This window comes from Gracilinanus agilis, chromosome 1 (assembly GCF_016433145.1).
Source record: "Gracilinanus agilis isolate LMUSP501 chromosome 1, AgileGrace, whole genome shotgun sequence".
Classification (NCBI taxonomy): domain Eukaryota; kingdom Metazoa; phylum Chordata; class Mammalia; order Didelphimorphia; family Didelphidae; genus Gracilinanus; species Gracilinanus agilis.
In genome coordinates, this window is record NC_058130.1 from 276616385 (window position 1) to 276623579 (window position 7195).

The window sequence follows — 7195 nt, forward strand, 5'->3', positions numbered from 1 at the left end:
TCCCTTAATACAGCATTCTGTTATGGTAATACACAAAAATTTAACCCTTCACCATGTTTCTCAGAAGTAAGGATTGGCTATGCAAAAACAATAGCATTCAAAGGAAAAAATAGACAAGCTTCATCTAGGATCAGTCACATAAACAACCCAGAATCCAAATGACTTTCAGCTAATATATAAAATATATTTTTTCTTTCACTTTGATATGCTCAACATGGTGATTATGTCAGTGTTCATTAGAATTCAATTATCTGAGATTAATCACTCTTTTTTTATCTTCTTTAAAAACTTCAGCTCTGTTGCTGTTAGCAACTTTTGAGTTCATATAGTAGTAAGAACTTATCTTAAGTGAATGAAACTAAAATTAATTAGTCTTTCTTCATGGATTTGGGCCATTGCTAATAAAATGTGTGATTAAGCTGCACTGATATAGACAGGATAGGACTTAAATTCTGAATATTCATGTAGTTTAGGGATTGCCCTGGTATTTAACAGCATATCTTGTACACAAGTATTTAGTAAATGTTTGTTGAATTGTAATACGAATAAGGAATTAACATAGATAATATAGATCAAAGTGGGAAAGTAACTGAGAAATTTTCTACCTTACCCCTTGACCAATGCATGAGTTCTATTTATGACATCTCCAAAAAAAGTCCATCTACTCCTAACTAATACAACTTTGAAAGAGTTTTAAGAAAGGTCTTTCTTATATGTAAAAGTCAAATCTACTTCTTACAACTTCTACCAGTTGTCTCAGTTTCACTATTTGGAAACGAAGTCTTCCAAATCATAACTTTTGAAAAGAGCAAAGGATTTAGAGCTGGAAGAGGCCTAAAAACAATCCAAACACTACTCCCCTTATTTTACAGATGATAAAAATGAAGCCCAGAAAGATGCAGTGACTTGTCCATGATTTTAAATAACAGACTTACAACTTAGTAGAAATAATCAATAATGTGTATGTAGATTCTGCAATACTGTTCAATTGAATCTATTTAGTCTAGAACTATTTAGGTTGAAGAGAAGATTTAGGAATTGATGTTATATCTATCTTCAATTGATATTCATAGATAGGATTTTTCTGATAATCACAGTTTTCTTCTGTATATATTCCATTTTGGAAAAAAATATTTTACAATATTCTTTGAATAATATTTTCCAATTTTTATTTTTTCCACAAATTCAGAGAAGTCTCTATTTCACTATTTGTTACCCCAATCCTTTGTCAAGTCAACATATCATTGCAATAATCATTATTCTTATATAACTATCACAGTCACAGTCACCAGTGGAATACTGTTATCCTAATCAGTCCCTTTTCTCTCTTATACTGAATTTGTACTAACACAATGTAGAGCATGTGTCATCATTTCAACAACACGTGCTAGGCTGAGCTGGAATGATCATACTAAGAAATCTACAAATTCTTTCCCAGAAAATAAAAGAAATAATGCTTCTGAAAGAAATGGAAAACTTGGGCATGATTTTCTCAAATATTTCCTTAAATTTTTACTTATAAGAGAATCCCAAACAAAAACAACAATAAAAAAATCCGTGAATATAATGAAAGAATATAATGAAAATATGCCTTCAGGCTAAACGATATTTCATGAAATTTATTTTGAAATAGCATTGCACATTCTGAGTAACCAGTAACATGCTGGTGCATAGGTTGAATCAATGAGGTTAAATTACAATGAATGACAGGAACTAACATTGATTCTGTAAGAAGAGCACTACAATTGGCTAGTAAGAAAAAGGCATTTCTATCTCCAGGTAAGACTAAAGTTCTGGAATTATTTTTCACTGAAAATAGAGATGCCAATCAGAAAAAAAAAAAAAAAACAACAAAAACATGACTTTGCCTATCCATCCATTAACTTTCACTCTATCAGCAACCAAATTGTGACATCATTTAGAGAGATCAAATTTTCTAGTCATTAAAGATTTTCTGTTTTCTGAAAATGCTGCATTTGTAAATATAATAATAGTTAACAAGCCTGTTATCCTGCTTAAACCTGGAGATACTTGTTATACCAGCATCTATTAAAGTGAAAATGGAAAGTAGTATCATTATATGATAGAACTGCATGGGAGACAAGTATATGTTCACAAATGAAATTTCTGAAAAAAAAATCACACAATTCTTCTAAATCTCTATGGTTTATAGTTGTTTCTCATCAGTCTTCTATTGCTGTGCTGTACTTTGAAACAACAAAACCAACTATCAAAAAATATGCAAGGCTAGTCAACCATGTTTGCTTTATACATATGGTTTCACTTTTCAGAGATTACAGAAGTCATCTGGTCTTTTTATGAGTGATGAAAATCACTCATAGACAGAGAAATAAATTATGGAATGACCACAATAAACATGGTCTTAAGGACTTATTAATGCTGATCAATGCAGTGACCAATCATAACTTTAGAAGACGATGAAGTCTCTTGCCAGAGAGGTGATGGAATGCAGGTGTAAAATGAGATGTACATTTTAATATTACCAATATTCAGTGGAGTTTTGTTTGATAGTACCTATTTATTATAAGAGAAGGTTTCCATTTAGTGATAGAAGGAAGTTGATAATGTCAACAAAAAAAAAAAGAAGGAAAAATAATCAGTAAGATGTTTCAAAATATAAAGAAAACAAAAAATGGTTCAGAAGGATACAAAAGGCTACTTTGTTAAGATTGTGCCAAAATTAATATATAATTTAAAAATAAATTATTTCTAATAAAATTATATAGTTTAATATGCAATCCTTTTTAGTTCTTCTCTGTGTTAGAATATTTATATTTGTTGATGATTTAAAAGTTCATAAAATGGTTTTCATTTTAAAAAATTAAAGTATCTTTTTTATAATATATGCTTTAAGTGTTATAATTTAGCTAAAAATCTTTAAACATCCAAATATGCAAAGAATTTTATTAGCTGCCTTTGATTGATGGTGGAAAGGTATTATACTAATCCATCAGCATTTTCCTATTCTTAATTGCTTCCAATCAGTTATAGATATTCACTCTCTGTTTTACATTTAACATATTTCTATGTTCCTATTCTTTGTCTTCTGCTAGATGGCATTTCCTATCTATATCATGGGATGAATTCTATAATATATAAATCAATGTTTTACTTGTGTGTACATGAATGTCCTTCCTTTCTTATGTTATTACCTAGCACATACTACTCAATCCATCAACTTCCATTAATATTCACAAATAATTCAATTAATATTTATTGAGTGCCTTCTACCTATAGCATCTAATCTTCCACCATGCCTATTGCTACTAGCTAACATTTAAATAGAGCCTTGTAGTTTATGACCTCCGCAAATTCATCATCATGATATACCATCATAGTATAGAAGTGATGTTGCTTTCTCCAAGGCTAAGCCAGCAGAATGCAAATTCTAAAAAGATCTACTGAACTAGAAAGGATTTGAATATAATTTCACAGAGTGTCTTCTTTCTAATGAACAACCTAGCTAAGTGTAAAAAAGATCATCATCACCATCATTAGAATTTATATATTTCTTTAAGATTTGCAAATTTGCCTACCCCTGAGGCACCTCTTACTTTTATTCTGACAATATAATAGTGGTAGAAAAGAGGGCAGATTGATTATCTGTTGATTACTATCTATGTCCTTTGGTCTTCTGCATATGAGTACTTAAAAAGTTTCCATCTGAGAATCAATAGTGTGCATTGGTTCTAAGGCAGAAGAGCTGTAAAGTCAAGGAACTGGGTGTTAAGTGATTTGCTTAGGGTAACACACCTAAGAGTGTCAGAGGTGATATTTGAACCTAACACCTCCTATCTCTAGACCCGAGTCATAATTTACTGAGCACCTACCTGCCCCTTACCTTTGAGAAGATATATAGTCAATTTCTATCATTCACAGTCATTATGCTCTATAAAGCTGCCATTAACACTGAATTAGTGAATACTGAAATATTTTTACTAGGGGATATACAGGGTTAGGTCTCAAGCAGACTCTGGTCACAACATTTATTTTAGGACCTTCCAGAATGACCTCACTTACACATCTGTGATTTCCCTTCCTTTTTCTGAATATGTGGTATTGTTGATACATTAACACTGAACTCATGGCCAACAGCACTAAAATTCAGGCAAATAAGCCCATCTACCATACATATTTTCTCTGTAAGAACCTTCTTCTTAGAACAGCCTTCTTAGATTTAGGAACACTAGAAAGCATTTCAATATTATGTATGGGAGCCACTTTAGACAGTAAAATTACCAACAAAGAGAAAAAAATTTGGCACTAAATTTTTTTAATATGAAAAAAATGCTTGTTTACAGTATAATATTAGAAACAAGAAGATAGAGAATCATTTTGATCTCAGCTGAACATGTGCATGTCCCTGAATGACCACAAAGGTGCCATGAGTATTGCTTTTGGGGTTACAAATAAATTTGACCCTGTAGGCAAATTCACAAATATGGAATCCACATAGTAGAGGAAAGACAGTGTAAATATCGTGTGTGTGTGTGTGTGTGTGTGTGTGTGTGTGTGTGTGTGTGTGTACTAAAGAGAACAAAGATGGGCAAAATAGTCAGATTAAATTAAGTGTTTAAAAAAGTAGATTCATTCTGGAGAAGACATAACTATGAAAATTCTGAGTGATTAATATGCAAAGAATTTTGACTTATATGCCTATTTTCTTCCCCTGTACAAAATCAATTTGTACATGAATTGAAGAATCTTCAGTGAGGATATCAGGAGGGACTAAGCAGACCTTAATAAATATTCAGCAATAAACTACATCTTTATCATTTTACAATTAACTGAAAGAGAATATAAGATCCCTTTGTGCCTATGGTTTGTTGATTATAAAAAATAATTTGATTTGGCAGAATAAAACATTGCTATAAAATTGCTTTTCTAGTAAGTTATTGAATTTTTCAAATTCATTCAATATTACTTGAAAGACATTAAAACAGAAAATTCCTGTTCAACAACTCTTTTATAATAAACATCAAGTGGGACATAAAACATGGAAATGAATCTTCCTTTTAGGGTGTTTTCCACCATACTTTTCAGCGGAAGGTGAGGTCTGAAAGATATTTGTGGATGATATTATGTGGACCACATTCATTCCTGGAACACTGCAATGTCTCCTGGGTGAAATTTTTACTCAAAAAGATTTTGTCCTAACCATTTTCATAAAAAGCCTGAGAAATTGAGAAGTATCTATTGTCTGTATCATGGCTTGCATATAAATGGAAATATTACAAAGCTCATTCATCAGTATGTATATATAGGACTCATAGTAAAGATAGAAAATGCATTGGATATAGAATTTGATAAAAAGTGGAGAAGAGCTCTTTTAATGGTTCTAAACTTCCCGAGGAAACCAAGCACCATGGTAATTTTTCAGTATTGTACCAACACTTCACAATTATGGCTATGTGGTAGTGAGAAAGGAAATATAACAATCCTTGAAGATTTAAAAATGAATATTACACAGACAGCAATAGAGAGGAATATAATCAGTATGAAAAGCTTACAACATAACTAATGAGGAGATTCAAAGAATAACAAAAGGGATAGATGTCATGAGGGAAATATATGATAGCAAGATAAGATGGATTTGTCATAATAGCAAAAGATAACCAGTAGACATAGTTATACTACTGCTACTGTCATGTCCAGCTCATTTGGTGAGCTCCCCAGGATAGGAATGTTAGAGGCAGCTCTCAAATTGGGGAAATCATAGATCCATTTGAGTATTTTCATCATAAAAGATGGCAAATAGGTAGCACTGTAAACATCGAAATTTTTTCATAATTAATCAATAAAATAAAAAGAAATTAAAAAAAAGAAAATGTGAATTATTCCACATAAGTTTTCCAAAGTTATGAGATGCAAATTCCTTGCCGGAAATGATATGCAATTTGATCTGGGTTATACATGTATTTTCATGCAAAACATATTTCCCTATTGGCCATTGTAAAAGAATACTCACATAGTATCAAAACCCCAAAATGAAAACATAAATAAACTAATGTGAAAAGACTCCAACAGTTCTTTCTCTGGTAGTGGATTACATTCTTTGTCATAAGTCCTTTAGAATTATCCTTGATCATTGTATTTCTGAGAGTAGCTAAGTCTTTTACAATTGATCATCATACAATAATACTGTTACTGTGTACAATTTTCTCTTTGTCCTACTTATTTCTCTCTGCATCAATTCATGTATATCTTTCTAGCTTTTTCTAAAACCATCCTGCTCATCTTTTCTTATAGCATAATAGTATTCCATCACCATCATATACCACTATTGATTAATATCCCCTCAATTTCCAATTCTTTATCACCACAAAAAGAGCTGCTATAAATATTTTTATGCTAGTTGGTCCTTTGTCCTTTTTTATTACTTTGGGATATAGAACTACTAATAGTAGTATGGTATCAAAGGGTATGCACAGTTTTATATTCCCTTTGAGAATAGTTCTAAATTGCCCTCCAGAATGATTAGTTTACAACTCCACCAACAATACATCAGTGTCCCATTTTTGCCACATTCCCCCCCCAACATTTATTACTTTCTTAACTGTCATATTGGCCAATCTGATAGGTATAAGGTGGCACCTCAGAGTTTTTTTATTTGCATTTCTCTGACCAAGAGTGATTTAGAACATTTTTTTCATATGATTATTGATGGCTTTGAATTCTTCTTCTAAAAATTACTTGTTCATATCCTTTGACCATTTTTCAATTGGGATAGAGCTTCTATTCTTTTAAATTTGATTTAATTCTTTATAAATTTGAAAAATTAGATCTTTATCAAAGAAATTTGCTATAAAAATTTCCCCAGCTTTTTGGGGTTTTTTTGGAAATATTGGTTTTGTTTGTACAAAAACTTTTTAATTTAACATAACATCAAAATTATTCATTTTACATCTTATAACGCTGTCTCTTTTGTAGTCATAAATTTTCCATAGATTTCTCCAGGCAAATTATTCTATGTTCCCCTAATTAACTTATGATATCACTCTTTATATTTAAATCACATAATCATTTTGACTTTATCTTAGAATAGGGTGTGAGATATTGGTCTATACCTAACTTCTGCCATACTGTTTTCCAATTTTCCCAGCAGTCTTTTTTTTTTTAATAGTGAGTTCTCTTATTTCAAAAACTTGGATCTTTGGGTTTATCAAACACTAGA